Below are 24,959 nucleotides of genomic sequence, written 5' to 3'. Positions count from 1 at the left end.
GGTGCTTTTTTTTTTTTTTTTTTTTTTTTTTTTTTTCTTATCTGGTGCTTGATGGTTTTCTTCTTTCATCAGAGAAAAAAAATTGATAATATGTCATGGTTATATTTTCCATCCATATCTAGATGCTGCCACAAAATTACTTTCTAGGACAAATACAATGTAGCAAATGAAAATCTATTTGCGAATTAAAACATTTTAATGTGGTGAGGTTGCCAATTTAAATGCTCTTGGAAAGTGTATTTGATGTGAAATTTCTTCATAATTTTTGGGTCAGTGTTTAGATTTTAGCCAGAATTATATAGATTTTCTGCCATTATGGTTGACTTATAAGACTAAGAAAATAGAACAAGCCAACCTATGCTTATTACCTAATCTATAGCTAATCTTATTTATTGCTGGCATTATGTTGAGATCTTGGTGCAGGATTAGAAACAATATTTTCCTTTCCACTGATAGAAAATTAATGGAAATACCAATTTCAAAATATACTTTATTTTTATAAGTTAAAATCATAACACTTAAAGTTTACTTAAAACTAGTGATAGGGATTTTTGTTAAATAACTAATACATGTTTTATAGATAAAATGTTAGAGAAACATCAGTGTAAGAAGAATATTTTGGAAATTGCTAGATGAGGAACTTAAGGGTTGGAGGCATGGTACCCAAAGACCATTAGTCAGGAAATGCTGTGGTTTCTAAAGCCAAACTTGAAATAAGAGAAAGGGGAATTGGAAGCTCACATCATTCTATAAAACAGAGTTTTGTTTGCAAGGACATATGTGACGGAGAAAAAAGTATTCTGGAGAAATACCAACGGTAATTGGAAAATGAGAAAGAATGAAGGGGAAATGTACTTGGGGGCTGATTCTTTATTCATTCATCCAGTTGATAACATAAAAATATTTTCCAAAGCTAAGCAGGTAGTTGATGTGAAACTGAGTTAGGTGTTTGAAGAGAGACTAGAGCCCTTGTCTGTTGGAATCTTAACCAGTGCTCTGGACCAAAGCAGTCACCACTGATATTGACGGATAATACAACCAGAACAAGGGCTAGTTTTTGAGGAAATAGCCTGAGTTCCATTCTACTTGAGTAAAATCAAGGGCCTATGAAATATTTGCCTGGGATATCCATGAAGCAGGTGGACATAAATGTCTGACATTGAGAGGAACTGTCTGAGCTAGAGGTACCAAATTAGGTGTCATTGTATTACATACAAAACCTGGAGTCAATATTAATTTACCTCACTCATTTTGTCTGTAAAGCATGTGCTTGTTAACTAACAAGTAGAGGATTTAAAGAGAAGGGCACCCAGAGACACTCGATATTTTTTTTTTAATTTTTATTTATTTATGACAGTCACACAGAGAGAGAGAGAGAGGGGCAGAGACACAGGCAGAGGGAGAAGCAGGCTCCATGCACCGGGAGCCCGACGTGGGATTCGATCCCGGGTCTCCAGGATCGCGCCCTGGGCCAAAGGCAGGCGCCAAACCGCTGCGCCACCCAGGGATCCCGAGACACTCGATATTTAAAAGTTAGATGTAATCTCAATATTGGCCTATGGGCTGGTTACGTAGAGGAGGAGAAACAGAGAAGACCAAAAAGGACCAATTAGTAAGAAAAGAGGAAAACCAGTGGAATTGATGTCACAGAATTCAAAGAAAGAGAATGTATGTGAGCAGAAGGTCAACTATGTGCAATTCAGCTAAGAAGTCAAGAAAAATAAGGTAGGAAAGTCCCCCAGAGGCTTTCACGCATAGAAGTGTTGTTGAGTTTCCCAAGTCGGTGAAGTATTGCTAACAGAGCACTGAGCATGGGTTTTGAAAAAGGAAGTATGAGTAATAAATGCAGATTTGGAGTCTGGATTCTAGTAGAAGTTGCCCATGGCATCCGGTTGTAAAGTCAGGTTTAAATGATTTGGGATTGTCAGCTGGAAACTTTGGAGTTCTCCATTTAAGAGTGATTTGGAGGAGTAAGGACAAGTATGGTCTTTAACATTGGAGGATGCCCAACGTTTATATTCTGGCGCCACAAACATAGAGTTCAGACAGGGTTGATTTGATCTTTATTCCTCTTCCCTCTGATTTCCTTTCACACACTAATCTCCTCTTAAATGTCCCTTTTTGAGAGCGGTGAGTGTGAGTGTGTGTGTGTGTGTGTGTGTGTGTGTGTGTGTGTCTTTGGGAGGGCACAGTTCAAGGGAAAATGGGATAGTCTTATTGTTGGAATATGGAATTAAGATATGTATCCAAGCCATTCTATGGGACAATGTATGACATAACTGAATTTAAAAGCAAATATTAAAAAAATAAAAAATAAAAAAATAAAAGCAAATATTGAAAGTCATATCACAGATGAATAATATGCTTTATAAGTTGATGAGGAAAGTATTAAATTTTATTATAAAATTATAAACACCCATACCACATTCTGATTTCATAAAGATGGTTGATTTTAGAAAAACAACTGCTGGGATCCCTGGGTGGCGCAGCGGTTTGGCGCCTGCCTTTGGCCCAGGGCGCGATCCTGGAGACCCGGGATCGAATCCCACATCGGGCTCCCGGTGCATGGAGCCTGCTTCTCCCTCTGCCTATGTCTCTGCCTCTCTCTCTCTCTCTCTGTGACTATCATAAATAAATAAAAATTAAAAAAAAAAAGAAAAACAACTGCTAAAAGGTCATTTCTGCAAAAATATTGTGTGGAAAATAGCAGGAAAAAAAACCCCCACCTTCTGACCACTTTACTATTATATGTGAATAAGGATTTGTTTATTGTTGTATTATATTTTATAAAATGAAATTGATATTAGAAAATAAAGAAATGGTGAGGAAAAGGAATGCTCTACTTCATTAGAAAGTTTTCCTCTTTTTGTAAAAAAAAAAAAAAAACTTTGCTTCTTCAACCATTCTTTTTGAAATATAGAACTTATACCACAGAAGCAATGGCATCTGCAGTCTACAAACAGGCATATCATTTATTTTGCCCGATTTCTTAATTACTGAGCCTGCTGTATACGGTACCAAAATTTATAGACTTTGCCAGAGGCATTTTGTCATTTTACCCAAGATTTGTATAATTTATTTTCGATGTGGTGGACATGATCCTGCATTAAATTATCTGTGCATCTATTTCCTAAAATAACTGAATGTAATAAATAAGTATTTTGATTTCAAAACAAGTCAATTCTGGTCAGGTTTACGGAAAAGTGAGCCGTTTGAAAGAATTCATTCATTACTTTCCTTTATTCAGCAAATCTACACAGAGCACCTGCCATGAGCTAAGCCCCATTCTACAGTTAGGAGTAAGTCAAGGAACAAAGCAAAGTTTTGGAAGTATATTTCTATTAGGGAAGACAGACACCAAATAAACAAATATGTAATATGTTGCATGGTAAAAAATATCAAGAAAAAATAATATCGAGTAAAGCAGAGGCAGTGGGGGTGGGGGTGGGGATGGCGGCTGCCGTTCCACAGTGGGTCTGCACCGTGGAGCAGGTGCTCAGCGAGCAACTACCCAAGAATCACGTTATCAAGTTTCTACAGGACCACGGTTCAAATTTGTTTCTTGCAGAACATAAATTATTAGGAAACATTAAAAATGTGGCCAAGACAGCTGACAAGGACCATTTGGCTACAGCCTACAACCATCTTTTTGAAAGTAAGCATTTCAAAGGTACTGAAAGTATAAGTAAAGTGTCTGAGCAGGTGAAAAATGTGAAGCTTAATGAAGATAAACCCAAAGAAACCAAGTCTGAAGAGACTCTGGATGAGGGTCCACCAAAACATACAAAATCTGTCCTTAAAAAAGGAGGTATTGTTCACTGCTAGTATACAGGAACAGTACAGGATGGAACTGTTTTTGATACTAATAATATTCAAATCAGTTCAAAGAAGAAGAAAAATGCCAAGCCTTTAAGTTTTAAAGTTGGAATAGGCAAAGTTATCAGAGGATGAGATGAACCACTCTTAAGTATGAGTAAAGGAGAAAAGGCTTGACTACAGATTGAACCAGAATGGGCTTATGGAAAGAAAGGACAGCCTGATGCCAAAATTCCACCAAATGCAAAACTCATTTTTAAAATGGAATTAGTGGGAGGGGGGGGGGGAGGGAGCAGGATGGCGGAAGAGTAGGGTCTCCAAGTCACCTGTCCCCACCAATTTACCTAGAGAACTTTCAAATCATCCTGGAAACCTACGAATTCCACCTGAGATTTAAAGAGAGAACAGCTGGACTGCTACAGTGAGAAGAGTTCGCGCTTCTATCAAGGTAGGAAGACAGAAAAAAAAAAAAAAAAAAAAGCATCCAAGGGGGAGGGGCCCTGCGAAGAGCCGGGCTAAGGCCCCCCATCGAGAGCTCCAGGACCGGATCCCCCTTCCGGAGAAGCAGGAGCTTCACCAATCTTCCGGGTCGGAAAGGCGCTCGCAGGGAGTTGCAGCACGACCCCAGGAGGGGCGGGGGTGCGAGGGCACTAACAGAGGGGGAGCGCGCCACACCCCATGGCCCAGCTCCCTAAGGGGCTGCAGCGCGCCTAGCGGAGCCTGGGAGCAGCTTGGAGGCGGCACAGGCAAAGGCTCGGCGGAGGGGCCTGCGCAGCTTTGGGAGCAGCTTCGGTGGCGGCTGGATTGGTGGCAGGGAGCGTGATTCCAGCAGTATAGGCCCTAGAGCCCAGGGCGCTGGGGACACAGCCCAGGATCCTGAGCTCCCCCAGGGACAGGCAGAGGCCGGGAGGACACAAGACAGCAAGGACGCTTCTGCCACCAGGTGTCCCCGCCCCTGGAGCATCCAGGCCCCTGCGGACTGGGAGCTGTGGTTGTTACTGCAGGAGCTGACTCCAGAACTGGAGAGCTGACCGCTGCCACTGTGGTTGTTCCTCCTAGGGCTTCGCAGGATGAGCAACCCCCACTGAGCCTCACAGTGGCCTCACAGGATGAACCGGATAAACAACTCCCACTGAGCTGTGCACCAGGAGGGGGCTGAGCAGCTCCCCCAAGTGCTGACACCTGAGAATCAGCACAGCAGGCCCCTCCCCCAGAAGACCAGCTAGACGGACAGGGGAATAACAAGTTATTGACCAAGCAGCACTGGAAAGTTCCAGGGGAAGTCGAGGGATCTACAGTATATAGAATCAGACGATACTACCCCTTGTTTTTGTTTTGTTTGCTTCCCCCTTTTTTTTCCCTTTCTTTTCTTCTTCTCTCTTCTCTCTTCTCTCTTTTTCTCCTTTTCCCAGTACAACTTGTTTTGGGCCACTCTGCACTGAGCAAAATGACTAGAAGGAAAACCTCACCTCAAAAGAAAGAATCACAGTCCTCTCTCCCACAGTTACAGAATTTGGATTACAATTCAATGTCAGAAAGCCAATTCAGAAGCACAATTATAAAGCTACTGGTGGCTCTAGAAAAAAGCATAAAGGATTCAAGAGACTTCATGACTGCAGAATTTAGATCTAATCGGGCAGAAATTAAAAATCAATTAAATGAGATGCAATCCAAACTAGGGGTCCTAATGACAAGGGTTAATGAGGTAGAAGAACGAGTGAGTGACATAGAATACAAGTTGATGGCAAGGAGGGAACTGAGGAAAAAAGAGAAAAACAAAAGATCATGAGGATAGGTTAAGGGAAATAAATGACAGCCTCAGAAGGAAAAATCTATGTTGAATTGGAGTTCCCGAGGGCTCTGAAAGGGACAGAGGTCCAGAATACGTATTTGAACAAATCATAGCTCAGAACTTTCCTAATCTGGGAAGGGAAACAGGCATTCAGATCCAGGAAATAGATCCCCCCCTAAAATCAATAAAAAAAACCCTCAACACCTGGAAATTTAATAGTGAAACTTGCAAATTCCAAAGATAAAGAGAAGATCCTTAAAGCAGCAAGAGACAAGAAATCTCTAACTTTTATGTGGAGAAATATTAGATTAACAGCAGACCTCTCCACAGAGACCTGGCAAGCCAGAAAGGGCTGCAGGATATATTCAGGGTCCTAAATGAGAAGAACATGCAGCCAAGAATACTTTATCTAGCAAGGCTCTCATTCAGAATAGAAGGAGAAATAAAGAGCTTACAAGATAGGCAGAAACTGAAAGAATATGTGACCACCAAACCAGTTCTGCAAGAAATACTAAGGGGGATTCTGTAATAGAAAGAGGAAGTCCAAGGGAACAATCCACAAAAAGGGACTCAATAGGTATCATGATGACACTAAATTCATATCTTTCTATAGTAACTCTGAACGTGAATGGGTTTAATGACCCCATCAAAAGGCACAGAGTTTCAGACTAGATAAAAAAGCAGGACCCATCTATTTGCTGTCTACAAGAGACTAATTTTATTTTATTTTTTTAAAGATTTATTTCTATTTATTTATGAGAGAGAGAGAGAGAGAGAGAGAGAGAGAGAGGCAGAGACACAGGCAGAGGGAGAAGCAGACTCCATGCCAGGATCCCGACTTAGGACTTGATCCTGGGACCCCAGGATCGCGCCCTGGGCCAAATGCAGGCATGAAACCACTGAGCCACCCAGGGATCCCCTACAAGAGACTAATTTTAGACAGAAGGACACCTACAGCCTGAAAATAAAAGGTTGGAGAACCATTTGCCATTCAAATCATCCTCAAAAGAAAGCATGGGTAGCCATCCTTATATCAGATAAACTAAAGTTTATCCCAAAGACTGTAGTAAGAGATGAAGAGGGACACTATATCATACTTAAAGGATCTATCCAACAAGAAGACTTAACAATCATCAATATTTATGCCCCGAATGTGGGAGCTGCCAAGTATCAATCAATTAATAACCAAAGTTAAGACATACTTAGATAATAATACACTTATACTTGGTGACTTGAATGTAGCACTTTCTATAATCGACAGATCTTCTAAGCACAACATCTCCAAAGAAACAAGAGCTTTAAATGATACACTGGACCAGATGGATTTCACAGATATTTACAGAACTTTACATCCAAACACAACTGAATACACATTCTTCTCAAGCACATGGAACTTTCTCTAGAATAGACCACATACTGGGTCACAAATCAGGTCTTAACTGATACCAAAAGATTCCAAAACCAAAGACCCCAACAAAAAGGAGAATTATAGACCAATATCCCCGATGAACATGGATGCAAAAATTCTTAACAAGATACTAGCCAATAGAATCCAACAATACATTAAGAAGATTATTTACCATGACTAAGTGGAATTTATCCCCGGGATGCAAGGCTGGTTCAACACTCGTAAAGCAATCAACGTAATTGATCATATCAGCAAAAGAAAAAACAAGAACCATATGATCCTCTCAATAGATGCAGAGAAAGCATTTGACAAAATACAGCATCCATTCCTGATCAAAACTCTTCAGAGTGTAGGGATAGAGGGAACATTCCTCAGCATCTTAAAAGCTATCTACGAAAAGCCCACAGCAAGTATCATTCTCAATGGGAAACACTGGGAGCCTTTCCCTTAAGATCAGGAACAAGACAGGGATGTCCACACTCACTACTGCTATTCAACATAGTACTAGAAGTCCTAGCCTCAGCAATCAGGCAACAAAAAGAAATAAAAGGCATTCAAATTGGCAAAGAAGAAGTCAAACTCTCCCTCTTCGTAGATGACATAGTACTGTATGTAGAAAAACCAAAAGCCTCCACCACAAAATTACTAGAACTCATACAGCAATTCAGCAGTGTGGCAGGTTACAAAATCAATGCCCAGAAATCAGTGGCATTTCTATACACTAACAATGAGACTGAAGAAAGAGAAATTAAGGAGTCAATCCCATTTACAATTGCACCCAAAAGCATAAGATACTTAGGAATAAACCTAACCAAAGAGGTAAAGGATCTATACCCTAAAAACTACAGAACACTTCTGAAAGAAATTGAGGAAGACACAAAGAGATAGAAAAATATTCCATGCTCATGGATTGGAAGAATTAATATTGTGAAAATGTCAATGTTACCCAGGGCAATTTACACATTTAATGCAATCCCTATCAAAATACCATGGACTTTCTTCAGAGAGTTGGAACAAATCATCTTAAGATTTGTGTGGAATCAGCAAAGAATACCCAGAGAATATTAAAAAAGAAAACCATAGCTGGGGGCATCACAATGCCAGATTTCAGGTTGTATTACAAAACTGTAGTCATCAAGACAGTGTGGTACTGGCACAAAAACAGACACATAGGTCAATGGAACGAATAGAGAATCCAGAAGTGGACCCTCAACTTTATGGTCAACTAATATTCGACAAAAGAGGAAAGACTATCCATTGGAAGAAAGACAGTCTCTTCAATAAATGGTGCTGGGAAAATTGGACATCCACATGCAGAAGAATGAAACTGGACCATTCTCTTACACCATACACAAAGATAAACTCAAAATGGATGAAAGATCTTAATGTGAGACAAAATCCTAGAGGAGAACACAGGCAACACCCTTTCTGACCTTACCACAGTAACTTCTTGCAAGATACATCCACGAAGGCAAGAGAAACAAAAGCAAAAATGAACTAGGGACTTCATCAAGACAAGAAGCTTTTGCACAGCAAAAGAAACAGTCAACAAAACTAAAAGACAACCTACAGAATGGGAGAAGATATTTGCAAATGACCTATCAGATAAAGGGCTAGTTTCCAAGATCTATAAAGAACTTATTAAACTCAACAGCAAAGAAACAAATAACCCAATCACGAAATTGGCAAAAGACATGAACAGAAATCTCACAGAGGAAGATGTAGACATGGCCAACAAGCACATGAGGAAATTCTCTGCATCACTTGGCATCAGGAAAATATAAATCAAAACCACAATGAGATCCCACCTCACACCAGTGAGAATGGGGAAAATTAACAAGGCAGGAAACCACAAATGTTGGAGAGGATGTGGAGAAAGGGGAACCCTCTTGCACTGTTGGTGGGAATGTGAACTGGTACAGCTACTTTGGAAAATTGTGTGGAGGTTCCTCAAAGAATTAAAAATAGATCTGCCCTAGACCCAGCAATTGCACTGCTGGGGATTTACCCCAAAGATTCAGATGCAATGAAATGCTGGGACACCTGCACCTGGATGTTTCTAGCAGCAATGTCCACAATAGCTAAGCTGTGGAAGGAGCCTCGGTGTCCATCGAAAGATGAATGGATAAAGCAGATGTGGTTTATGTATACAATGGAATATTACTCAGCCATTAGAAAGGACAAATACCCACCATTTGCTTCGACGTGGATGGAACTGGAGGGTATTATGCTGAGTGAAATAAGTCAGTCGGAAAAGGACAAACATCATATGGTCTCATTCATTTGGGGAATATAAAAAATAGTGACAGGGAATAAAGGGGAAAGGAGAAAAAATGAGTGGGAAATATCAGAGAGGGAGACAGAACATGAGAGACTCCTAACTCTGGGAAACGAACAAGGGGTAGTGGAAAGAGAGGTGGGCGGGGGTGGGGGGAGTAACTGAGTGACATTCACTGAGGGAGGCACTTGATGGGATGAGCACTGGGTGTTATGCTATATGTTGGCAAATTGAACTCCAGTAAAAAAAATTTTTTTCGTTTAAAAAAAATGGAGTTAGTGGATTTTGATTGAAATAACAATGCTTTAGATATAAAGACATTAGCAACAATAAAACATGGCCTTGAAGAAACTTAATAAGTAGAGCTGGTTACTATTGTAAGGGAAGAGTCAACTGGAAAATTCAAGAACTCAGATATTGGGGAATCTCTGGGTGGTGCAGCGGTTTGGCGCCTGCCTTTGGCCCAGGGCGTGATCCTGGAGACCCGGGATCGAATCTGACATCGGGCTCCCAGTGCATGGAGCCTGCTTCTCCGTCTGCCTGTGTCTCTGCTTCTCTCTCTCTCTCTCTCTCTATCATAAATAAATAAAAATAAAAAAATTTAGAAAAAAAAGAACTCAGATATTGTTTACCCAATCCCCAACTTTTAATATATGTAATCTATCATAATTCTCTAAAGTTCAAAATATTTTACTACAGCTATGTAAATATTAAGGTGAAATGACTTTCCTTTTACCTCATGCTGTAAACTAAAAGGCTCAATAAAAACATATTCAGTGTCTTGAAAAAAGAAAAAATAATATCAAGAAAAATAAAACAAAATTTGGAAATATGAATTGATGAGAAGTACGTGAGTTAGGCTCAGAGAAATGGTAACCATGGGAGGTTTAGCATTTATGATCATAGCCAAAATAGTCTGGGTGGGATGCTGCTAAATCTTCCTTGGAAATCGTCAACACGAGGACTGGATATTGGTTTCTGCCACTGTGACCCTGCTTGTATACTCTAGAGTCAGAGACTGCACGGGGAATGCCTGAGTGTAGGTCTTGCACCCAGACTTGAGCTTTGCAGAGAGATAATCTGCTCCCCTGTGCCATTTCTTTTTTTCTTTAAAAAAAAGATTTTATTTATTTATTCACAAGAGACACAGACAAATGCAGAGGAAGAAGCACGTTCCCTGTAGGGAGCCTGATGCAGCACTTGATCCCAGGACCCCAGGATCATGGCCTGAGCCAAGGGCAGATGCTCAACCACTGAGCCACCAGGCATCCCCCCTGTGTCATTTCTAATGGAAATTCTGTTACCCACTGAACTTGTTTTTCCCCCCACTTGGGGATACAAAATAAGATATATGATAACTAAAGTTGAATTTTAGTTAAATATTGGTTACTGTTTTAGTATAAGTATGTTCATATTTAAGTGAGTCTTGATTTGTTTTTTCTAATTATGACAACTTACCCCAAAGAGTAAAGATGTTGTTTGCTGAGAGCCACAAAATGACAAATGCCCACTCAAATCAGTTAAATGTGAAGATTCAAGAAAGACCAGTATAAAAAACCAGTATAAAAAACAATTCATAATATAGTGTACTCTGTGCTATAAATAGGAGTGTGTAGAAAAATCTGTAGGAGAACATCTGAGAAAGCAACTTTTCTTTTCCTGCCTAGAAGTTGGATGGAGAATTTGGCCACGCTGCAAATTGGGGTTGAATCTTGAGTTGGGTCTCAAAATGAGTAGGAATTTGCCAAGTAAGAAAAAAGAGGGGGAAACACTTGACCAGCAGAGAACTAGCAACATGGATCAATGAATTATGAAGTAAGTGTTATGAATTTGGTATGGTTTGCATGAAGGGGTTTGTGTGTAAGAAGTGATTGGGGCCAAGGGTGTTGGACGAGATTGAGAAAACTTTTATATAGTAGAAAAAAAAAAAACAGGGTTAAAAGCTGAGTTGGGAAGCCTTGCTATAGCTGGCATATATGACTTGATTTTGGTTTTATAGGTTTGGCTTTATATATTTATATCTTGAATTCCCAAGAGAAAAAAAGCCCTACCTCAAGTCACTTAGTTATTATTAGGAGTATACTTGTTGGTGGCTTATTTGTGGAGCTTTGGAAGGGGAACATGAAGCTAGTACGGATGGTCAGTTATGAAGTGAATTAAGTGTTGAGTATCCACACATGGTGAACATTAGTGAGGCCACAACAGTGTTCTTGGTGTAGCATACTGAGGTGGCCTTAAGGCTGGGTGAAAATGAGTGGAAGACAAGAAAGGAACCTGTGAGGTGACAAGTAAGCACAGATGCATTAGATGTGTGCAAGTTAATGAGGTCATGAGTACATATATGTACAGACTCTCCCAGATTTTTCCCCTCAGCCAGGCGCTTACCTGCTTTCCTTAGGCAACTCAAAGTAGTAAAGTTGAAGCCTTGAAATGAAATCATAGATTTTATTCAAAGAGAAAGTTTGCTGTAACAGAATACATAATATTTCTTTTATTACTATGAGAGTGTTGAATTCAGAGAACAGGCTTCTATGAACTTTGGTACATATCTGCCTGTAGTTTCTCAAGGGAAGGTGTAAGAGATTTTTGAATAGTTATGCATGCTAAGACAAATTCACTTGTCACTCAGTTGGCTTGTAGCCTGAAGACTTGGATCATACAGAAGTGTAATCTCAAAAGTTTTTTTCTCATGGTTTAAGGTAACTTTCACCACATCAGTTTTTGCTTCATTCGGCTGTTCATTATTTTTTTAAAGATTTTATTTAATTATTCATGAGAGACAGAGAGAGAGAGAGAGGGAGAGAGAGGGAGACACACAGAGAAGAAGCAGGCTCCATGCAGGAAGCCCGGTGTGGGACTCGATCCCGGGTTTCCAGGATCACGCCCTGGGCCGAAGGCAGGCGCCAAACTGCTGAGCCACCCAGGGATCCCCCATTTCATTATTTTTTAGGCATAGCTCAGGCACCTGGGGTTACAGCAAGCTGGAAGACATTTTGGTATATCAAATTAAGTATTTCATGAACTTCACCTTAAAATATTTTTTGCATGTCCTACATCTTTGGCATATATATATATATATATTATATTATTTTATATATAAATTATATATAAATATAAATTCATATATTATGGATTTATATAAATATATAATAAATATAAATATATAAAATATAATGTGTAAAATATATAACATTTATAGAATATATTTTAAATCTATAATTTATAAAATATGTATAAATATTAAAGCATATAACAAATATTTAAGTTATATATTATATAAATATAATGTATAAATATATATAAATTTTTATATATACCTTAAAATTCTACCTTTATGAATATATATGCTATTAGAGAAAGAGAAGTCAGAGACAAAACAATTCATAACATGATTTTAAAAAGTTGTTGAGAAACTGCACTTCACTGCATGTAAATTTCATTATTTTTAAGTCTGCCTCTGCCTCCCACATTAATATGAACAATGAGGAGTTTGTGTACAAAGATTTTCGAATAGGCCCTCTAGTCCTGCGTGTAATACATTAATATTGCTATGTTGTAGGATTTACATACATAAATGCATATACACAAGTATGCATTTTTGGAATTCACTTTTTGTAAAGATCCAATGATTAGTGTTGAGGACATATAATGGAAGGATATATGAATTAGGACCAACTTTGCTAAAAGAGCAGGAAGTGTGCATTGGGATAAAAGAGGATTAAAGGTAAAAACTCCAAAAAAAACCAAAAAAACTCCAAAACCTGAGCATAATGAGAGGAAATTTTGAGGAGTATTTGGTCTAATATGAGTTAACTGGGTTTCTGGAAACATAGGTTTTCTTCCAAAGCAGTCTGGGAAATCAATGGATAACTAAGAAATAGAAAACCATTTCGAGAACATGCCAGGAAGGCAGTTCAGCCTGGTGCAAAGGATCATACGCATTAAAAGACCAGAAAGGACTCAATTTTCTCTGAAAACCTGATTTCTAGAACCTCACTGACCCTGGAACAGAGTGTTCTGGAGGTTGGAAAAGAGCTTACATAAGATAAAACTTTATTCATACCTGTAATATTCTACTGTTTCATTGTGGGGATCCTTTTGGTAAACTTATTATTTGGTATTTGGCTTTGTATTCTTTGATGCTATTGCAAAATGATGTCTTTTTTTTTTTAAATCAAATTGTCTAATTGTTTGCTGCTCTTGTCTAGATATGCATCTGACTGTGTATCCAGCCACATTGCCAATAGATCAATAGTTTTGAATTTTCAAAATGCGATTAATTGTATCATTTGCAGTTATAACAGGTTTGTCTCCTCCATTCTAATTTTGTTTCTGATTTCTTTCTATTGTGCTAGTTAAGGCCTCTAACTCAATATTTAATACAAATAGTAATAATGGGTACCATCATCATCATCATCAACATCATCATCTTGTACCATTCCTGACTTCATTTTTCTTTAAAATTTTATATTTGTTTGTGGTAAGAACACTTATTAAGTGATCTATCCTCTTAAATTTTTAAGGTGTAATACAGTATCTTTACAGATACACGTTGCATAACCAAAACTTTATGCCCATTGATAAACAACTCCTGTTTTCCTATCCCTCTGGCCCTGAGTAACCATCATACTATTCTCTGATTCTATCAGTTTGACTATTTAGGTTCCTTGAATAATTGGAATCAGACAGTATTTGTCCTTCTGTGACCAGCTTATTTCTTTTACCATCATGTCCCTTGAAGTTCACCTGTGTGGCTGCATATTACATAATTTCTTTCTGTCTGAAGGTTGAATAATATTCCATTATATGTATATATCCATTTTTGTTATCCATTTGTACATCCCTGGACATCTAATTGTTCCTTATTGGGCTATTATGAATAGTACTGCAACGAACATGAGAGTGCTACCTATCTCTTGAACCCTTACTTCAATAATTTTGGATAAATACCCAGAAGTGGGATTGCTGGCTCATATGATTGTTCCATTTTTAGTTTTTTGAGGAAATGCCATATGTTTTTCCATAGCAGCTGCACATTTTACATTCTCACCAACAGTGTACAGGGTTCCAATTTCCCCACATCCTTCTCAACACTTGTTGTCTTTTGTTGTTTTGATAATAATCACTGTGATAGGTATGAGGTGAGATCTCATTGTAGCTTTCATTTGCCTTTCCCTAATGGGTATTGAGATTGAGCATCTTTACATATACCTGTTGATCATTTGTACATCTTCTTTGCAGAAATGTCTATTTAAATCTTTAGCCCATTCTCAAATAATTCATTAATTTATTTGTTGTTGAGTCCTCAGAGTCTTACATATTTGGAAATATACCCCTTATCAGATAAATGGTTTGAAAACATTTTTGCCCATTCTGTATGTTGACTTGGTTGATTGTTTCCTTTGCTTTGCAGAAGCATTTTAGCTAGATACAGTTCCTCTTTTCTGTATTTTATTTCTTGGGTGTGTTTTTAGTGTCCTATCCATGAAATCATCCCAGGACCAATGTCCTGAAGCTTTCCCCTGTGTTTCCTTCCCTGTGTTTTATAGTTCTAGGTTGTTAGTTTTAGTCTTTAATCCATTTTGAGTTGATTTTTTGGTATTGTGTGAGATAGGAGTCCATTTTAATTCTTTGGCATCCGGCTATCTTGTTTTCCCAACACCATTCATTGAAGATCCTTTCCTTTCCCCATTGTATATGTTTGGCTGCTTTGTTCAGAATGAACTTCCCTGTGTAAATATAGGTTTATATCTGGGCTCTGTATTCTGTTCTATTGACCTGTGTGTCTGTTTTTATGCCAATGCCTGACTGTTTTAGTATAGCTTTGTAATAGAGTTTAAAATCAGGAAGTGTGATGCCTTCAGCTTTGATCTTCGTGTTCAAGATTGAACAGGCGGTTCAGAGTCCTTTGTGATTCCATATAAGATTCAGGATGGGTTTTTCTATTTATGTAAAATGTGCTATTGAGGTTTTGATAGAGATTTCATTGAATCTGTAGATCACTTTGGGTAGTATGGACTTTTTTTTAAAATTTATTTTTTATTGGTGTTCAATTTGCCAACATATAGAATAACACCCGGTGCTCATCCCGTCAAGTGCCCACCTCAGTGCCCATCACCCAGTCACCCCCACCACCCACCCACCTCCCCTTCCACCACCCCTAGTTTGTTTCCCAGAATTAGGAGTCTTTCATGTTCTGTCTTCCTTTCTGATATTTCCCACTTATTTTTTCTCCTTTCCCCTTTATTCCCTGTCACTATTTTTTATATTCCCCAAATGAATGAGACCATATGATGTTTGTCCTTCTCCGATTGACTTATTTCACTCAGCATAATACCCTCCAGTTCCATCCACGTTGAAGCAAATGGTGGGTATTTGTCCTTTCTAATGGCTGAGTAATATTCCATTGTATACATAAACCACATCTTCTTTATCCATTCATCTTCCGATGGACACCGAGGCTCCTTCCACAGTTTGGCTATTGTGGACATTGCTGCTAGAAACATCGGGGTGCAGGTATCCCGGCGTTTCATTGCATCTGTATCTTTGGGGTAAATCCTCAGCAGTGCAATTGCTGGGTCATAGGGCAGATCTATTTTTAATTCTTTGAGGAACCTCCACACAGTTTACCAGAGTGGCTGCACCAGTTCACATTCCCACTAACAGTGCAAGAGGGTTCCCCTTTCTCCACATCCTCTCCAACATTTGTGGTTTCCTGCCTTGTTAATTTTCCCCATTCTCACTGGTGTGAGGTGGGATCTCATTGTGGTTTTGATTTGTATTTCCCTGATGGCAAGAGATGTGGAGCATTTCCTCATGTGCTTTTTGGCCATGTCTGCATCTTCCTCTGTGAGATTTCTGTTCATGTCTTTTGCCCATTTCATGATTGGGTTGTTTGTTTCTTTGCTGTTGAGTTTAATAAGTTCTTTATAGATCTTGGAAACTAGCCCTTTATCTGATAGGTCATTTGCAAATATCTTCTCCCATTCTGCAGGTTGTCTTTTAGTTTTTGACTGTATCCTTTGCTGTGCAAAAGCTTCTTATCTTGATGAAGTCCCAATAGTTCATTTTTGCTTTTGTTTCTTTTGCCTTCATGGATGTATCTTGCAAGAACCATAGCTGAGGGCATCACAATGCCAGATTTCAGGTTGTATTACAAAGCTATAGTCATCAAGACAGTGTGGCACAAAAACAGACACATAGGTCAATGGAACAGAATAGAGAACCCAAAGTGGACCCTCAACTTTATGGTCAACTAATATTCGACAAAGGAGGAAAGACTATCCACTGGAAGAAAGACAGTCCCTTCAATAAATGGTGCTGGGAAAATTGGACATCCACATGCAGAAGAATGAAACTAGACCACTCTCTGTCACCATACACAAAGATAAACTCAAAATGGATGAAAAATCTAAATGTGAGACAAGATTCCATCAAAATCTTAGAGGAGAACACAGGCAACACCCTTTTTGAACTTGGCCATAGAAACTTCTTGCTAGTATGGACTTTTTAGAGATGGTATGTCTCACAATTGATAAACATGATATTTTTCTGTTTGTATCTTAAATTTCTTTCATCAGTGCTTCGTGGTTTCCAATGCTAGTCTTTCATCTCCTTAGTAAAGTTTATTTATTTTCTTTTTTTAAAAGTTTATTCTTTTTCATGCTAGTGTAAATGGAATTATTTTCCTAATTTCCTTTAAGGTAATTCATTGTTAGTGAACAGAAATGCAACTGGTTGTGTATATTGCTCTTATATCCTGAAAGCTTACTAGATTTGCTTCTTATTTATACCAGTTTTTTATTCATCTTTTTGGTTTTCTGTATATAGTATCATGGCATCTGGAAACAGGTATGATATTACTTTAACTTTTTCATTTGGATGCCTCTTCTTTCTTTCCTCCCTCCCTCCCTCCCTCCTCCTTTCTTTTCTTTTCTTCTCTTTTTCCTGTGTCTTTCTTTACTTCCTTTTTTCTTTCCTCTTCCTCCCTTCCTCCCTCCCTTCCCACCCTTCCCTCCCCTTCCCTCCCTCCCTCCCTTCCTTCCTTCCTTCCTTCCTTCCTTCCTTCCTTCCTTCCTTCCTTCCCTGCTTGTTTTGGCTAAGACCTCCAATACTATATTGACTAGAAGTAGTGAGATTTGAGTATCCTTGCCCTGTGCTGATCTCACAGGAAAAGCTTTCAGGTTTTCACTGTTGCATATGAAGTTGGCTTTGGACTTTGCATATATGGTCTTTATTAGGGTGTAATAATTTCCTTCTGTTCCTAGTTTGTTGAAAACTTTTATCATGAAAGAGTATTGAGTTTGCCAAATGCCTTTTCTGCCTCGATTGAGGTGATCATATGATTTTTATCCTTTATTCTATTATATGTGGTGAATCGTATTAACTGATTTTCATATATTGAACCATTTTACATCTCAGGGATTATGCGCTTGGTCATGGTGTGAGAGCTCTTCAACGTGCTGTTTCATTCAGTTTCCTAGTATTATGTTGAACATTTATGCATCTGTACTGATCATGGATATTGGCTGGTAGTTGTCTTTTCTGCTGGGCTTTGGTATTATGGTAGTTGTATTCTCAGAAAATGACTTTGGAAGCTGCTTCTTTTCACTTTCTTGGGGGAATTTGAGGATGGCATTATTTTCTAAACTAAGTCCTGAGTGGATAGCCATGTGAGTGCTTGCACACCTAGGAAAAACTGCTACTTTTGCTAGTCTTTGGGTTTCATGGACATAGGCCTCATTGACTTTCAGAGCTAGACATTAAGAAGCTCGTGCTTTGTATGGGAGTCTCAGAAGTTGAGGTTAAGCCCTTTGCTTTTCAGGGAGAAGCTGGGAATTGACAGTTACCTCCTGATTATATGGCATTGTGCCAGGAATTGGATTTATGACAAGACTGTGTCTCAGCCTTTCTAACCTGCTTTTCCTGTGGATATTTTCTCTTTTGCCTGATGTATAGGAACCTTTTGGCTATTATGGATTTCTTTCAGAAGAAGTTGCTTGATGTGTCTGTGGGAGGAGAGGAGTTCAGGAGCCTTCTGTGCTGCCATCTTGGTTGACTTAAACACATATATTTTAAATTGTTACATTCTTATGGTAAATTGAGACTATCATTTTGTAATGATCTTCTCCATTCTGCTGTTTCTCTTACGGTGTACTCTATCTGATATTAATAGAGCTATTCTAGTTTTATTTTGGTTGATAAATAAAAATAAATCCAGTATTTCTGAGATAGGTCATGCTCTACTGTTTCTTCCAATATTTATATGTCCTTATGTTTTTGGTGAATTACAAATAGCGTATACCGATTGGCCCTTAATATTTTGCTTTCCAATTTAATGTATTTATATTTATTGTAATTATTGATATATTTGGATATATTGATATATTTCTATGTACTTTGCCCATTTATTATTTGGTTGTTTTGTTCTCCTGTTTCTAATTTTTATGATTTGAGTTGATATTTAAACCTCTCTCCCAATAAGATAAGAACTTAGCACTTTATCAATGGATTTTGCACTCCTAAACCCAGATCAGTGCCACTCTCCACCCACAAACCTGCTACATACAAATAACTCCTCATTATTTTGAGGATTTCATGGTTTTCTGCATTTTCATACTTCAGTTCTTTCAGGATTGATCTTGGCCAACAGATCTATACTAGTTTTACTAGATTTATACTTCTCAGAATCAGAGCCCATTAGGGTTGCTATTAATTCTATGGCTATTTTCAACTATAATCTGAATATTTTTGTATAACTATTTTCTTGAGACTACTTATGCCACTATTATGGAGATTTGGAATTATTACCAGTATATTTTGTGTTTTGTTTTACACGAAGCTCTTTGGATGAAAGATACAAGTGCTCTAATAGTTTTCTTTTTCTTTTTTTGTGAGATTTGTACATTCAAGTTTAATGTAAACTTTTTTTAAGGTTTAAGTTTAAAATTATTTTCTCATGATATTTTAAATAACTGATGTTTATTTTAAATGTTGGAGATAGGCCAACCGGGAGAGGGTAATTCCTCTTCATTTTCACCCCATTTGGAGAAATATTCATGGCTACTCAAAACCATTGGTGTAGTTTAGACACACAACCCTTCTCAGGTCATTGTTGTCCACGAGTTCTGTAACACATTTCATAGATAGTGACATGGCCTTTTTCAACATAATGACAATATTTATTTGTTGCCATCCATTACCTTGTCAAATTTTCCATTTTTTATTTTCTGGTACTCAACCTTACGGATCCTGAAAAATCATCTATCCTCTAAGAGACTTTTCTCAGAGGTGAACACATTTTGACACTTTATCTCACAGTTGATATTCCAAACCAGATCTTCTATTATGTCTATTTCTTAAGCAAATATTGCTGCCATAGAGACTAGGTTACCCTAAATGTGTTTGGATCACGCATTCTTAAATATCTTATCAACACTATGATATATGTGTCAGATAATTTTCCCTGGTAATGGAAGATTTAATGATAAATAAGTCCAACTATTCCTGCCTTTTAAAATGACATTAACTTGGGGAATAGAGTTTATACCATATAAGATTCAGAAAATTTATTAGTTTACTATGAAAATTTACTACTCCGTAAAAATAATTTTAAAGTCTGTAAGATCCTCATGCATTCTCCCTCCTGGTGGCCACAGATGTGCATGGATTCATGAAAAGGACTTTTCCTATATATTAATTCTAAGCCAATGGATGAATTACAGTAGGGATTGTCCTATAATATGTTGTTTTTTCCTTTTTTTTTTAACACATATGTGAGAATGATCATTGTTATATACTTTGACTAATCTTCTCAAATAGAGAAGCTCTTTTCTTTAGATAGCAGATGAGATGATAACCAAGTTTTACTGGCTTTGGGACCACTTTATTAGATAAATTTGTGTCTCAATTTGTTTTGATCTTTTTGTTAAAAGTTGGTCTTAAACAGTAACTATCAAGAGGCCATTCTTTTTTTTTTTTAAAAAAAAAGATTTATTTATTTATTCATTCAGAGAGAGAGAGACAGGCAGAGAGAGAAGCAGGCTCCATGCAGGGAGCCCGACGTGGGACTCAATCCCAGGTCTCCAGGACCACGCCCTGGGCTGCAGGTGGCGCCAAACCGCTGCACCACCGGGGCTGCCCCAAGAGGCCATTCTTATCTCTATTTTCCAGGGTTTTATTTTAGGGAGGGGTTACCTTACTATAGATCATAGGTATAGACGATGCATTTTAGTATTTTCTATGTTATTTCACAAGTGCTGATAGTTACACTTAATTAATAATATATCTTTTAAAACTAGATTTGTAACTTGAATTTTTTTTTTAATTGCTTTGGTATTATTTATTTTTGTCTTTGAGTTTGAAGTAAGCTAATAGAATTAGCTTACCCTGTCATGAGTTCTGGGTGTGTCAGTTTCCTGATACAGTATTTGCAAATGCAATGGTTTTCTATACGGATTATAATTTACAGTTTGTTCCTTTCCATACATTAATTCCAGAAACTAAACATTTAGGATATCTGGTATTTCCAGGCTCTGGTTTATAGGCCAGATGTAGTCTAATTTGCTATATGCATATTCTGGCTAGTATTAAAATATGGAAATACTAGAGTATGGCCATAACATGATATTTCCATCATATTGTGGGTTTTTATGCATTTGTTTTAGTTGAAGCATAGTTGACATACAATGTTACATTAGTTTCAGATGTGCAACATAGTGATTCAACAAGTCTATACATTGTGCTATGTTTTTGGTTAGGTTAAGAATATATACGAACACCTTTGGTTTAGAGCAATTCCTGTTTTATTTATTTCTGCTGAAAGTAAGGGCTGAACTGCTAAGGAAGACCCTTTGACAGAGCATCAGATTTGGTGGTATGGTCAGAGGCTGCCCTATGACTGGGTGAAAAGCCGGATTTATTAACTGAAATGAAATCCTAAAGAACACATGAAAACAGATATAGTGGAACCAAAATCTTTTAAGATTTGATGGCTAAGCTCATGAAGTCCAAAGAAACCTGTGGATAAGTTTCATTCTTTTTCCTTCAAAAAATGGACTTATTGTGTGCATCTAACTTCAATAGTGGCTCTAAAAGGAAAATTGGTTTTTCTTTGCTTGAGTAAAATGGGAAAGCACAAGTTATGGAATGTCATATAATGAAAAATTTGATGAGAGGAATGAAATTGAGATTGGTGGCCCTCATTTACACAGCTTCCAGAGAATTTATAGTGAAGAGAAACAAAGTAGAACAAAAGGAAGAAGTCAAAGTCCACTCAACAAGTCAGAATTTAGAAGAAGTGTAGTAGTCTGGATCATGCTAGGAAGGTGGGTGGAGTGAATGTGTCATCTTCTGCAGAATGCTAACACACCCTTAGTTTTCAGAGCCTGTGTCCTTAACTACTGTCTCTGCTGATGCTCAATGGGTACACCATGTTGTTTAAATTCAGTTTAAAATGTTATCTTATTGAAAATCTGCAGCTAGAACAGAGATTGATGCCTTGAAATGCAGAGGTGGGTAGGAAGAAAACCTACCACGAATTTCAGAGCTGTTTTTCAATCTGCAGCCTGAGGGAGGTGTCTGTTTCTGAAGTTGCCACTTGGAAGATGAAGAGAGATGGAGCTTGAAGTAGTGAACATCTTCCCTATTTGCCTTCGTCTGCTATGTGAAAATGTCCATATTGACACTGAAAGGATTATCTGGAGAAACATAGAGTGTGTGTGTACGTGTGTGTATATCAGTGAAAATAAAATTGAGAAATAGAGAAGGAGTTTCAGTGTTTATCTTTCAAGAAATACCTGCCTATTTTCAGGAAGGGTGTAGTGTATACCCTTTTAAAATGCTAGAGGTTGTATAATTCGGGTTTACAGAAAGGATGTGTATATGAAAGCTTTGCACTATGAAAAGACTCTAAGATCTTTAGATCAAAAAGCCCCTTCATCACTGAACCTCAATTTTCTAGCCTCAGCCAATCATTTTCCTAGATTAAGTCTCCTGGAAGAGCTGACATGTCCTAAATGGAGTGCATGGCTCTGTCTGTAAGCCTTTCATCACATATGTCTTCTGTCAACCTGAGAAGCCCCTCTTCTCTCCTTACACACAGTTCTCTCCATGTCTTGCAGTTTGGAGACTTCAAGTGTCAGATGGGAGAGGTAGCCAGACCTTTCAAACCTCTTTTACCATGGGAAATTGGAGGACACCCATGAGAAACATCTCATTGTGAAGATCCATACCACTTGCTATAGAAGTTTCCAGTTTCCGGGAGGGCTGAGAGTGGAAGAGGATGATGAGAACCATAAAGCAAAGCTTCAGAAATTGGTGAATGTGCTGAGAAAAGATAGAAGCACCCAAGCATATATTGTTTCTGCAGATGGAATTACTTCTGTGATGAGTAATGCAAGAGGTAGGAGCTATGAGGTGACCCAATGAACATGAAAATGTATGACTGGAAATATGGAAGAGACTTGGCTTAGTCAAAAGGATGGTGAGTTTGAGATTATGGATGGCATGGATAAACTCAAAACAAGATCAGTTCCTCCTCACATCAGAAAGCTCCCAACACTCCCTACTGAACCACGAACTCATGAAAACATTCCTTGTGATTGCTTGAGGATGTGGCTGTCGGGTCTCACTTGCTTCCCTGTGAGGATGCAAGTACCACAGGCTGGCAGGTGCCATGCACAAGGATTACGGAGATGCTGGAAGGGATACAGAGGGACATAATTCTAGGACATGGATATGAGACTCTCCAGTTGCTGGTTCTCTTACTCATGTATGTGATAGGCCTTTTGGACCTATCCTGAAACCTAATGAGCAGAATTGGTAGGTTTCTTTCAGATACAACATTTTAACTTTGATAATAAGATGTTTCTATTTATTTTTAAAGGTTTTATTGTAGTTCTGCAGTTTTTTAAATTTATTTTTTATTGGTGTTCAATTTACTAACATACAGAATAACCCCCAGTGCCCGTCACCCATTCACTCCCACCCCCCGCCCTCCTCCCCTTCCACCACCCTTAGTTCGTTTCCCAGAGTTAGCAGTCTTTACGTTCTGTCTCCCTTTCTGATATTTCCCACACATTTCTTCTCCCTTCCTTTCTATTCCCTTTCACTATTATTTATATTCCCCAAATGAATGAGAACATATAATGTTTGTCCTTCTCCGACTGACTTACTTCACTCAGCATAATACCCTCCAGTTCCATCCACGTTGAAGCAAATGGTGGGTATTTGTCATTTCTAATAGCTGAGTAATATTCCATTGTATACATAAACCACATCTTCTTTATCCATTCATCTTTCGTTGGACACCGAGGCTCCTTCCACAGTTTGGCTATCGTGGCCATTGCTGCTAGAAACATCGGGGTGCAGGTGTCCCGGCGTTTCATTGCATCTGTATCTTTGGGGTAAATCCCCAACAGTGCAATTGCTGGGTCATAGGGCAGGTCTATTTTTAACTCTTTGAGGAACCTCCACACAGTTTTCCAGAGTGGCTGCACCAGTTCACATTCCCACCAACAGTGTAAGAGGGTTCCCTTTTCTCTGCATCCTCTCCAACATTTGTGGTTTCCTGCCTTGTTAATTTTCCCCATTCTCACTGGTGTGAGGTGGTATATCACTGTGGTTTTGATTTGTATTTCCCTGATGGCAAGTGATGCGGAGCATTTTCTCATATGCATATTGGCCATGTCTATGTCTTCCTCTGTGAGATTTCTCTTCATGTCTTTTGCCCATTTCGTGATTGGATTGTTTGTTTCTTTGGTGTTGAGTTTAATAAGTTCTTTATAGATCTTGGAAACTAGTCGGCAGTTTTAATACTGAATGTTAAGGTATATTCTTCTACAAAAGCTGGCTGACATGTTTGTTGAATTTTTTTTTGCATTCACATGAATTCTCAACAAATGTTCTATAACCAGATCGAATACCAATTTTCTATCTAATTTTTATCTCTCTCTCTTTGTAGAAAGTGAACCGAGGTGATGTGATAAATTATTTTTTTCTACAAATAATCATTTGGAGCTCCTTATATGAAACTAACTTTTCTAAAAATAATCTCTTTGAGGTAAAAAGGGCAGCATAAGCTGAGGAGTGATGGGAAGCAGTTTTTCATCTCCTAGGTAAGGAATTTCCTATGCTGATAGATCATTACACCAGCATCCTGGGATGCTGCTCAACTTTTTAAATACTAGTCCTCCATTTGAACTTCTAGTCTAGTGTATTGAAGGTAGAGTGGAGAAGTAAAGCACCATATGCTTCTAACCAATCCCTTAGTGGGTGCCATGGGCTTCTCCTACTCCCCACATATCCCACTGAAAGCACATATCTCACCCACCCTCTCCCCAAAGACATTCCCATCTGTTTTGGTACAATGATGTGCAAGCCCTTTGAATTGTGGTTTCCTATTTCTTGTTATCTGTCATCCAGTTTCAGAGATTCCTCAACATTTCTTAGTCCTTTTAACACTTCTTGATTTGGAGGGGCTGTTAAAGACTTTATTTATGTATCATTTAATGTCCTTTCTAGAGAATTTGTTGAGAGAGAGAGAAAGGTGGGCGTGCTTAGTTCATTACTTAACTCCTATCTTGCAGATAAGATGGATTGTATTTCTCTAGATGGAAATTGTTTTTCATTGAAATAGGTTTCTATTTCCGGTAATGTCCAAGTGC

The 24,959-nt window shown here is 38.3% G+C and overlaps 1 pseudogene; it reads left to right on the top strand.

Annotated features, from left to right (window-relative positions):
• The first annotated feature begins 3,450 nt into the window (after positions 1-3,450).
• Positions 3,451-4,083, top strand: LOC112659637 (peptidyl-prolyl cis-trans isomerase FKBP3-like; annotated as a pseudogene).
• The last annotated feature ends 20,876 nt before the right edge of the window (positions 4,084-24,959 follow it).

This window comes from Canis lupus, chromosome 11, assembly GCF_003254725.2.
Source record: "Canis lupus dingo isolate Sandy chromosome 11, ASM325472v2, whole genome shotgun sequence".
NCBI classification, from domain to species: Eukaryota; Metazoa; Chordata; class Mammalia; order Carnivora; family Canidae; genus Canis; species Canis lupus.
Note: the sequence above shows the minus strand (reverse complement) of the source record. Positions and strands in the feature narration are given on the sequence as shown.